Here is a 12,040-nt window from a genome sequence, read left to right as displayed (position 1 = left end):
ACAAGTGGGTGTTGTACCTTGGATGCAGCACTTACCACTCACTTGAATGCACCTTACTCTACACAGGCTCAAAATGTAAGAGCTGGACTGAGTCTTGCAGTCAGCTGCAACAAGGGAAAGTTCACAGAATCATTGAATGTCCTGAGTCGGAAGGGACCCACAAGGATCATCGAGTCCAACTCCTGTCCCTGCACAGGACAACCCCACAGTTCACACCATGTGTCTGAGGCCTTGTCCAGTCTCTTCTTGAACACCGTCAGGCTTGGGGCCGTGACACCTCCCTGGGGAGCCTGTTCCAGTGCTCCACCACCCTCTGGGGGAAGAACCTTTTCCTCATGTCCAACCTAAACCTCCCCAGCACATCTTCCTGCCATCCCCTTGGGTTCTGTCACTGGTCACCAAAGAGAAGAGATCAGCGCCTGCCCTTCCTCCTCCCCTTGTGAGGAAGCTGCAGCCACCATGAGGTGTCCCCTCAGTCTCCTCCAGGCTGAACAGACCAAGTGACTTCAGCCATTCTTAATACAGCTTCCTCTCCAAACCCTTCACCAACTTTGTAGCCCCCTTCTGGACACTCTCCAGTAGCTTTATGTCTTTTTTTATCCTGTGTTGCCCAGAGCTGCACACAGGGCTCCAGGTGAGGCCGCACCAGTGCAGAGCAGAGCAGGACAATCACCTCCCTGCCCGGCTGGCCGTGCTGGGCTTGATGCACCCAGGACACAGGTGGCCCTCTTGGCTGCCAGGGCACTGTTGGCTCATGTTCAACTTGCTGTCAACCAGAACCCCCAGATCCCTCTCTGCAGAACTGCTCTCCAGCACCTCATCCCCCGGTCTGTATGTACAGCCAGGGTTGCCGTGTCCCAGGTGCAAAATCCGGCACTTGCCCTTGTTAAACTTCATACAGTTGGTTATTGTGTTAGCTCTGATCAAGAAAGAAAGATTATTTCTGCCCATACCAACAGAGCAACACCAGCTCAGGCAAAGGGTTGGTGCTTGGTGAGAACCTGGGTCCTCCTACAAAGAGGGTTCCCACACTGTTAGAGTCTGGTTGCTGCTCCTACCTAAAGCCCTCAGCCACAAGCAAGCTGGTAGGGGCAGGCCCACCTGCCTTGTAGAGAGCCATAAGCTGTGCCACTGAAGCCACGAAGAGCGGAAAACCTCTGAGCCCCCTCCAAGAGCATGCAATGACAGTGCTGAGTGGTGCTTGGAGGGAATGGACAAGAACATTTCCAAGGAGATCTTCACTGAAATAGGCACAGAACAATCACATCTCCTGGACACCAGAGTAGCTATCTCCACAGGCTGGTCTGGGAGAAGCGTGGTATTAAATTAACAGCTACCCATGACACACACAACTGACATGATGGATGGTGTATTTTTTTCCTGATTCCTGTCTGTCAGCTCCCTTTAGAGAATTTTCTCCTTAGCTAATTTTAACCAAATTTGAAATAAGGGCTGGAGTCTCACAGATAATTATATTTTTATAAGTTTCAGGGATCTGGCAGCTGGAGAGAGAAGAAAGACCAAAATTAGCGCTTTCCATTAAGGGAAAGCAGGCAAAACTCAGCCACTATATATTCCAGCAAGCCTGAGACAGCCAACAAACCCATACGCATTCAGCAGTAGACGAGCATTGCTGGTGTTTTCTCTTGCGCAATAAAGTTAAGGAGGACACAGAGACAAGCTGGTAGTTTTGCACTGATGTGTGGTTTAGGACACAAACTCATAGGCATTCAGTTTTAATCAGTTCTGCTACTCTCGAAACAGTTTCTATTATTTTATTGAGGTATTGATAATAGCAGAGCATCTACTGAAATTAGGATGATTTGTGAAGGAGTGGTCAAAAAAATCTGGTTTAGTGTAGTAAAAATGTAATTATGATGTCTCAGCAACAACTTTTATTCTTGAGCAGTCTGTTATTCAACTTTTAATCCTACAGTTATTAGAAAGATTGGACAGTCTATTTTGCTGTTATTATTAAAAGAAAGAAATTCAAAGCATCTCAGGCCAACCTTCTTTTATGTGTAAAATTAAGGGAAATTGTGTTTCGCCTTGAAATTAAAACAAAAAAGAAAAAGAATTCTTGAGAAATAAAAACGTCATTGTTCAAGGAAGAGTAATAAAGCATGAATGTTTCTCCTTCAGTTGGCTGTCTTTGTAAATGAGCAAGAGCACTGAAGTCAATAAATTACTATTATTCTAGCTTCATAAATCCTCAGTGGTTGGATTTTACACACAGTTTAAGTTACAAGACCTCCAAAAAGGCTAAGACTCATTTGGTGTATTTATGGGCAAAGACAAGGTCTCCCAACTTTTTCAATTGTTACTTGCAGTGTCAACATGGAAAAAGTTCCTTATCATGGAAACCAGTGGTTCTAAAACACAGCTTTCTGTGTGTGGAAACATAAAAAAAGGCCTATGGTTATTCAGCAGAATGAGAGGTTTTATTAGCTCCTTATCAATTGCAACTCTGCTAGCAAATTATTTGGTAGAGGTAATAAAAAAAAATACAAAATTAAGTTAAAAGTAGAGCCAGCATAGATAATAGTAGCAAATATCCCTGAAACCTGGAGCACAATCTAGAAGGTAAAAAGTGGGACAGTTGATCAAAACTGGAGTTAAAATACGACCACATATGCACTGAGCTGCATGAATCTTACAGGGACTCGTCAGTCACTGCAGATGGGTTCTGCCCATAAGGATTCGGCACCTAGATGGAACAACAGCCAGAACCATAAACGATATATAACAGCACAGTTTAAAAGGGAAAATTCAGAGTAAATAAACAGAATGTCTAGTCTACACCACAAAATTAAACCACTGCTGAAAAGGCGTTTGTTCCTTGTGGAAAACAAGTGAAACTTGTCTGCACTGTCTTGTGATTGGAGAATGGGGGAAAACATCCACATTTGGGTACAGCATCCTGAAAAAAATCTGAGAGTCTCATTATCAGTGAAATTTGGGCTTTTAGATACTCCGACCTCCTTAACTTTGGAGCCTGTGTCACTTAAACACTTCTGAAGATTTTTACCTTTGAGAAGTAAACTAGCAGGGAGAGATCTCTATGGCAATGCAAAAAGGAGAAAAAACCACCACGACTGAGCTCAGAGCCAGACCAGAGGGGCACAGAGGCTGTAGGAAAGCTGCTAATTAATCATTGCTTCTACTTTTAATAGGCTGATGGAGGGCATCATTATCAAAAGGAGACATGTGCTTCAGTTCAAACAAGTCCTGTCTTGTAGTTGCTCAGTTGACAAGAAAGCCATCTGAGTATGTCAGATTACGATTACTATTATATACTGTCATGGGGAGTCCTTGAAAGCAACTCATACGCTTAACAACACACAGTATATGATAGCATTTGGAGCACAGCTTTTACTCTTCCCATGCCTTTGAACAGCACTTGGTGACCTTGAATATTCTAAGCAGGGACACAGGAAGGCTGTATTAAGAAGGAATTATTAAATATTGATTTTTTTTTCTTCATCTGGCATTGGGCATCAAGATAAATGCTAGAAATTCATCTACCCTTTTGAAGCTGACCCGGAAAAGGTGCTTCATCAAGTTCAAGTGCATAGTAAAGGAGACACAGACAAAGAAGAAAGAAACTTTTCCAGCTTATCAAAAAACTAGCTAGTCTTCGTCAGTATTTGGAGTAGATGCTGCTTCAAAAAAACTTCTGCAACTGGTGTTAGCTCTGACACAGTTAACCACACAGTTCTACATGCCCATCACAGGTCCATTCACTCATTAAAGCAGTCCTAACATTAAGACCACAAAAAGTTTGGCAGAGACGACTTTGGGGACTTGCAAACAGGAGTTTGCAAGTGCTTATGCAGTGCTCAGAAACGTTACTGATCCAAAACCTGGCAGCTGTCTGGCTTCCCATAGAGTCCAGGCCACAATCTTTCGACCAGGAATTCCCAGGTCAAACTCAGTAACTTGTGGCATCTTTCTGCTAAGCTGGCATAGGCTGCAACGTTCCCAGCTCACAGCAGCTTCTGCAAAGAAATTTCACAATTAACATATCTCTGCATGAGGTCTCAAACAGAAATCCTGAACTTTTCTACTACAAGAGAGTGCCCTTCAGCAATTGTTTCTCTCACTCCAAATTAACACCAGCTAAAAAAAACCACAAACAAACAAACAAACCCCACCACACACAAAACACTACCAGACCACCATATTGTCTCCAGAGTTCAGCTCTGGATTTTAAAAGTCAGTGTGATTTTGTCCAGAACTGGATGAGTTCCAGGGCTGAAGGCAAGGAGAGTGCCAGCAGTGGTGATTGCACTGGAGCTCAGCTGCAACTCAAACTAGGATACAGTCTTTCTGGCACCTCCAGTGCTACTGGATCCACTTTAAAAAGCAAAAGTTAGAGGACATTTAAATGACTTATTCAAGCTGTAGTCAGGTTGCTTACAGTTCTCTGCTGACAATGCGACATACTGCTTTGAACTAGGGCTTCAGCTTACCAACGTTTTTTCCAGAAAACTTGGAACAGTCATAGCCCAAAGAGGTTGCGCATTTTTTGTCCTTGGAGGTTTTAAGGACCCATCTGAGTAAATTCCTGAGTAACGTGGTCTATCCTCACTGCCTACCCTACTTTGAGAAAGAGATGGGACTACAGACTTCCCAAGATCAAATCCAACCTGAATTATCCTATGATCTGTGAAAACATGAAAGTCTTGTGGATAAAGAGTCTTCTGCAATTTTTTTTCTCCCATGGAATAAGAGATAAGATCTTCAAAACTTAAAGAAAAATTCCTATTTGCCCTGTGTCCTGTTCAGATATGCTGGTATGGACTAAACAACATATGGCTGAGCTTCATTTCAACCTCTTGAGACCCAAACCAAAATTTCCGTTTCATTTTAAGTGTCAACATAGTCGTTATTTGCAGTCTGTTTAAGCCTGGTGGCTGGAAACTTTAGGGAGGAAAAAAAAAAGAGGAGAGAGTTCATCAATGACATCTGTTGGTGAAAAGAGAGAAGAATCCTCCCTCCTTCACAAATCCCTTAGTAAGACTTGCCAGAGGATGAAGATTTCCATGAGAATCTGTTGAGGAGCATGGCGAATACCTGGAAAGCACTGGGCTGAAGTAGGACTAATTTTCATGTGTGTTTTCTACCATTTCAGGCTCTTCATTAAAGCAGACGTTTTCAGCTGGAAGTCCCAGAATCACAGAATGTTAGGGATTGGAAAGGATCTAATAGCCATTTTCACATACAGGAAAACACAGGCAAAGACAAAGTGTGTTGCGCATGAGGTGAGGAGTTGCAGCCGCCGAAGTTGTGTCAAAGCTGCTTGTGGTAGGGAATGTCCTGACAGAGTTTTGTTTCTGAAAGGGAGTGCAAAGGCCCTTGCTTAGAAATCTTTCTGGTGCATTCCATAGGCAGTACAGATTGCGTAAGACACTTGCTTAAGCTCTTGCACAAAATAATGGAGCCACAGAATAACTTAACTAAAAATGACCTCTGGAGGTCATCTAGTCCAACTTCCGAAGTTGAATATCTCCAAAGATAAGATCCCATAGTGTTCCCAGGCAACCTTTGCCAGTGTTTGACTAACTTACTTGTGAAGATTTTCTTCCTTATATCTGACTGTAATTTCTCATGCTGTGACTTGTGTCTGTTGCCTCTTGTCCTTCCTCTGCTTCTCCTTATATGTCATATGCTCCAGTCCCCTACACGTCTCAGTAGACTCGCTCCAAATTGCCAATTCCCTTCCTGTGCTGGAGACTCAGAACTGGGCACACTACGCCAGATGTGGCCTAACCAGTGCCACTCAAAGGAAGATAGCCACCTCCCTTGACCCAATGGATAAGATCCTGCCAACACAATTCACTCTACAGTTGGTCTTCAGTATCACCAAACCCAGGGCTGCCAGAGATGGAAGTAGCCAAGCATGGGCTAGTAACAGGAAGAGAAACAGAAGGAATTTTTTTTTCCCCCAACCCCTCCATGTTTCTTCATAGTTCTTACCGTCACCCCTGCCTGTCCAACCACCATCCTGGAAAGACCCAACAACAGTAGAAGGACTCAGACCAGTTTACACTGGGCTCTGAAACATATTTGATGATTTTTACAATCCAGGTCTCCTTAAGAGATGGTCAAGAAAAGTCATCAGCTACCTGATAGACTGACAGAGCATACAACATCCATGTCCGGTGAGAAAAGTGCCTAATGGAGGATATGGACAGGTACAACATCTACTTTATAAGTAAAAAAGTGTGATATTTGAACTTACTTAACTCGTGGCTGAAGTACTGTAAAATTACAGTGTGAAAAACTGGGAAATATCAGCCATGCTGCTGAGAAAACCCACCCAGAATCAAAATTTAGGCACTCTGCCTCAAATAGCAATTTCCACTGTAATTGCTCTCCCTTCACCAAATTTCTCTAGAATGGTAATAATTCTCCTTTCTTCTCCTAGAGCATAATACAAGCTCTCCACTTTGGAAACTAACCAAGTTTTATAATAAATTACCATTTTTGTTCCTTTTTCATGTATAGTTTCTCTTACTTGTGCTTGTAGTAAGTCATGTTTTGTCTTATGACTAGTCCTGTTTATTCCTGGGATGACAGAAGTGGTAAATTTTGGCCCGTAATATCTGCGTGCATCAGAAAAATAGTGGAAGAGATATAGCAAGAAATTCTTAGAGTACCATGTATTCTCAGTAACCACCCACATACACCTGCATGCCCACAGAAAAGAAGTCTCACTCTACAATAGGTTTTTAATTGTATTTTAAAGATTTACAGGTTAATCCGGCTGTTTTGGAAGAACTGTCTACAGAATCAGTTTCATTCTATCATCACAATTGGTCAAATTAAAAATCCAACTATATTTTTTTAAAAAAACAAAAAAACTACTAAGAAGCCAAACAAAGACTATGATGGAGTCTAGGACACCCTCACATTTTTTCCCACACTACCTCCTCTTATTGCGTTTCATTAATATTGTCACCAAGTTCCCATACATCTGACTTCCAGTCAAGACCCTCCTTTTACAAACTGGTTTGTCCTTCCCCATTTTTCAGTGAGCACTTTGTTTCATGAGGTACCAGCTCGAAAAAACCATGAAGACATTAGTCAAGTTTAAAGAAAACAATGAACAAATAAAAACCATCTAAAATATACCCCAAAAAATAGAGACGAAGCACAAAGGGGTTAAAAGGAATCAAAACAGTCAGTTTTCCCAGACATATATATGAACCTTCTGGCAGGATGGAGATTAAAGTTGCCAGTCACAAGAAGCCCATCCCAGCCTAACCCTACTTCTACAGCAAATGTTCCCACTCTCCTTACTGGGTTTGGGCCCTGTCTGGGGACAGCCACCCCCAGGAACTGAAGGACATCTGTGACATCACACCTAGGATAACCAAGACCTCTTCTAAGGGCGCTTCCAGAAACTACATCAAAACATGCAATAGGATAAAACATACTATATATATGCATACACAAAAACGCAGGCAGATTTGAACAGCACAGTGGTGGATTTGCTGTACTATAGAGACTTCACAGAATCTTAAAAACGAAACAAAAAATAGCCCAAAGATCATTCAGATTAAAGCTCCTTCCAGGCAGTTTAGTGCTGAAGGCCAGGTCGTGTACCATGAGTTGACACCAGACTTTGAACAGCAGTGACTAGACAGTGTCACCAGCACGAAACTCCTGCTCAGCCCCAAAAAAACCCAGGAGACTTGGGACTGCAATGCTAAGTCCACATCTGCCCAGTTTCCAGATCCAGTCTCTGCTCTGTACAGCACATGGCAAGAGCTTCACACAAAGCAGGGCACCTAACTGGGTTTGCAGGACCTCACCCACAGTGCAGCATGGGATGGCCTGTCACATACAGTCATGCTGTGCCAGACAAACCGCAACACTGAGAGCTGCGTGAACTGTGTAACCTAGACCAAGCTGAGATGGAAAAGCGAGGAGCTTGTCTCATTTTCCACCCTTAGAAGAGTTGTGGAGCCTAGTTCCCAACTACCAGCCTTTCTCCTCTGCATCTGACAAGATGACCTGCTACTTCCCACACAGCTACCAAATTTGATATATTCACAGCTTCTCCTTTCTTTTGTCTCTGAAGCACCAGATGACCACTCAGCAGTAAATGAAGAGCAGGTACACCTTGCAGCCCATCTCCGTGGTCTAAGCAGCAGAGAAAGGCTTCTGAGCATGCAGGGAAACAGATGACTTCCAGGTACACATGACCTCCTTTCCCTCTCTTGTGTCTGACAGAGCTAAAAAAACCCTTTGTTACTGGCAGACCCCCAGAGCTTGACTTCAGCACCACCAAGAGAGAGGGCTGAAGAAGCTTGGGTGGTTACAGAACCTCTTTGGTTGGATTATTTTCTATCTAGTGAAATACAGTGCACCTTAACGCTCTCCATAGCACTAATTATCAGTGTGACATTGTTCACCACGACATTTGTGCTGTCTAAAAAATCCAGAAGTCCAACACAAACTGTTTTACAGTGGCATACAACATTGTAATGTGAAAACAACTTCCCACCAGTTTTTCATCCATCAGTAGGCGAGGCAGGAGGCACTGCCACCGGCACATGTAGCTGGGACTTTCTGCTGCCACTCCACTGCCCTGGTACAACAACATCTCTCTCAGCTGGCAGCTGCTGGGTAAACTACTTTTATAGACCCCTGGTGTCAATCTCAGTACTCTATCCCAGCCTCTGTTTTCTTCAGTTGGCTCAGCAATAAAATACCTAATGAAATTGGTGCCTGAATCACCACTGGAGTCTGAGACAAATGTCTTGGGTCTCCCTCTGCAGAACTATTGCTCCAGGCTCTTTGCAGTCCCAAGCAGGTATTAATACCGGCATGTGTCCCCTGCACACTGTGCTCCGCTTCCACTAGGATGTTTCGCAGCAAGATAAATTGGTCTCACCACCTACTCTGCTGCAAGTACTCGCTCTTCTTGGCACTTCAAAGGGAGTCTCTGAGCCCAGCAGAGCCTCCCTCCTGGAGGCGTGGCACTGCGGGAGGGAACGCCAGCCTGGGAATGGCTCTTACAGCGAATGGGAAGAGATGGCTGCTCTTCCTATTTCATCAAAAGAGCCCTTTCCCCAAGCAGCACTGATTCCAGGGATATTTAAGTCGAATCAAGGTGAGATGACAATTATTAATATTATTATATTAATATATATACATATTCCTCCCCCTCCCACCAACTTACTCTACTCAACGTCAGCAATTAGCACATCTGACGAGAGATGCAGCAAGGAAACAATTTCAGGTTGAGTGCATCACATACTGACTCACTGTCATGAAGCTCTACAGTTCAAGAGAATTCCTGGTGAACGACAATGAAATATTCATCAGCTCATATTTGTAAATGGCCCAGGAACATACTGAGTAAATGACCTCCGACGAAGCGCCTTGCATTAAAATGGATTGGCAGCCAGCTGAAGCGAGGGAGCTACAAACTACGCATGTTTTGTCAGCACAGACAAGCAGCAAACATAAACAAAAAGAAATCTAGTCGGACTCATCATCCTGACAGTGAGAAACAAATGAGGAGCCAGCCTTTTCACTTTGGAGGGACCCACTGGCAGTGCTGCCGGTGGCAGGAGTGAGTGGGGCAGCCTGGGCTAAATTTTATTCCTTGCCTTCTGTCACAATCAGAAAATGAACCAGGCAAGGCAGGAGGGTGAGCTGTTTTGTTCTCCTCACGTGTTGGCCGTGGTTGTTCACACCAGTCACCCATATCCCCAGCACTCACACTGCAAAGCACCACACCACAAGTCCTTAACTGAGGGGCTGGGTCCCCAAGATAGCAAACATAAGCCTGCACCCTCCAGAGCAAATGGGGAGGCTGGCCCCCCAACAGGCACCAGATGCTGGATAGGAGTATCCCCACAGTTTGCATTTCTAGTCTTGCCTACACGGTTTGATGCAAGCCCCTGCAGAGAAGGAGCCAGGTTTGCAAGTGGGGCAGGCTGTGAGAAAGGAGGGTGTCACAAAGCACTGCTCTTTGTCTGGGGTGATGTTGCCCAGTGCTGATTTAGGGAGCAGAAGGGTGGATTTTCTGTCCTGCTTTCAGCTCTCATCATTATTCAGAATGCGTGATTTCCAAGGAGGTTGCCAGCGCTGCACTGCACCGCTTCTGACGGTTAATCCTTGTACGGGAAAGCTCCACAATGGAAATTGTGAGGAGAATACAAAATACATTAGGAAAACCTAGCAAGCCATCGTCAGCCTCCACAAAACACAGAAGCACCCAGGCCTGGCCTGGCCTCCCCCAGTACTTTTTCCAAGGTACTTTCTTGAAATAGAGTTTAAAAAAAACCCATCAGTTGTTGCCCTGGGGCCTGGCAGAAAGGTGAGCTCCCACCACCAGAGCCAGGTGGGCGATGCAGACCTTTTTTAATCATTTATTTATTAATTAAACGTCTTGTGATAAAGCAGATCTACGTGCAGGTCCACAGCTCTGCAGGCGAGGAGCATCCACTGCAGCCGGGAACTTGAACAAACAGCACCATCAGCTGGCTTGCCTGGAAATAGTTGTGCAGAGCCACCCAGGACACCTCCAGCCGGACCCGGCCATCCCTCTGCTCTTCTCTTCCATCCCTCCAAGCAAGCAGGAGGGTCCACAGCCTCTCCTGGGAAACTCTGAGTCCAAAATTATAAGAGAAAGCTTCAATGGCAGCAAGGCACACCCAGGCAAAGCCTTAAGGGAACATTTCCAATGTGCTTCTTTCCTTGCCCTGCTATGCAAGTCTGATGTCTCGTCCTTTTCACTGCTGACAGCTGCATGTATCTCAGCTCTAACTACATAGTTTAATTGAGTCGTTAACAGGCTGCATGCTCTGGCATCCAGAGTGCTGGTCTGAGCAGGATAGAAGGCTTGGTCCTTCCCCTCAGCCTCTTCAAATTCCAGGGGCACTGGCAAATCAATGCTTTCACTTTGAAAACCACCCCCCGAGTACAAACTCCCCTTGAGCCGCTGCTGGCACCCACCTCTCCCAGCCTGCCTAGGGAAGGAGGGGGATACCCCACTCAGCCTCAAGCAGGTGCTCTTTCCCCAAAGACTGCCTTTGAAATAACTTGGCTCCTGCAGTGTCTTTGCTGCCTTCTCTTGCTGATTACACACTTGCTTCATGCAAACTGGGAACAGAAGCATTTCCCACTGATGAGCCAGAGCCCATTCCATCTCCTGAGAGTCACAGAGCAGACACAGACCCAACACATAAAGTGTTCAGAAGCTGGATGAGCATAAAGATAACGGATGGGAATTCAGCTCCCAGACACATCACCACCTCTGCTCTCAGACTCCTGCCTGTCATCCTTACTATCCTCGTAAAGACAGGAGAGCACTGGATGAGATAGTCTGAAGGAAAACAAAACACTTTCACCCACAGTGCTTGCAGTGACTACAGCCCTACCCACACTATTTGTATGACTACCAAGGGAGGGACCTATGCCCTCAGTCTCAGTTGCTTTTCTTATACCTGGATTTTAAAGGATTTGTCTTCAGGGTGTTCTCCACGCCAGTAAATAATCAGGTATTTCTAACTGTCTCCTAGCAGAACTTAGGTCATCTATATAGAAATGCATATAATTACGTATTTATGTTTGTTTGTATATTTCTTTGTTTGTACATAAATATATTTACTCATAGAAGATAAAGATTGTATGTCTTACATTTAAACAAGAGGTAGAAACAAATACACAAATAAACACATACACAGTCATGTCCACAAATTTAAAGGAAAACTATTCAAACACGTGGTTACTCTGTTCCTCTAGGAAACACCACGGCTCAGAGTTTCAGCCCTGAGTGCCCACAGTTAGATCTTATAGCAGCAATCCTGAAAATCAGGACCTTCCATAGTTATGTTTGTGCTTATGCATACAGAAGGGTAGATTTACATATCTAATTTCAGACCTCTAATTTTCCAAAATCTGTGGCCTGAACAGGAAGTCCTGTGTTTCCAGTAATAGTGCCCCAAGAGGCACTTCTGTGTGAAACTTATCTTCCAGTCACCTTGAAGGGACATTAAAGCATCGCAAGTTGTTGACA

Source organism: Caloenas nicobarica, chromosome 2 (genome assembly GCF_036013445.1).
Source record: "Caloenas nicobarica isolate bCalNic1 chromosome 2, bCalNic1.hap1, whole genome shotgun sequence".
Lineage (NCBI taxonomy): Eukaryota > Metazoa > Chordata > Aves > Columbiformes > Columbidae > Caloenas > Caloenas nicobarica.
The sequence above is the reverse complement of the archived record's forward strand: the minus strand, read 5'-3'. Positions refer to the sequence as shown.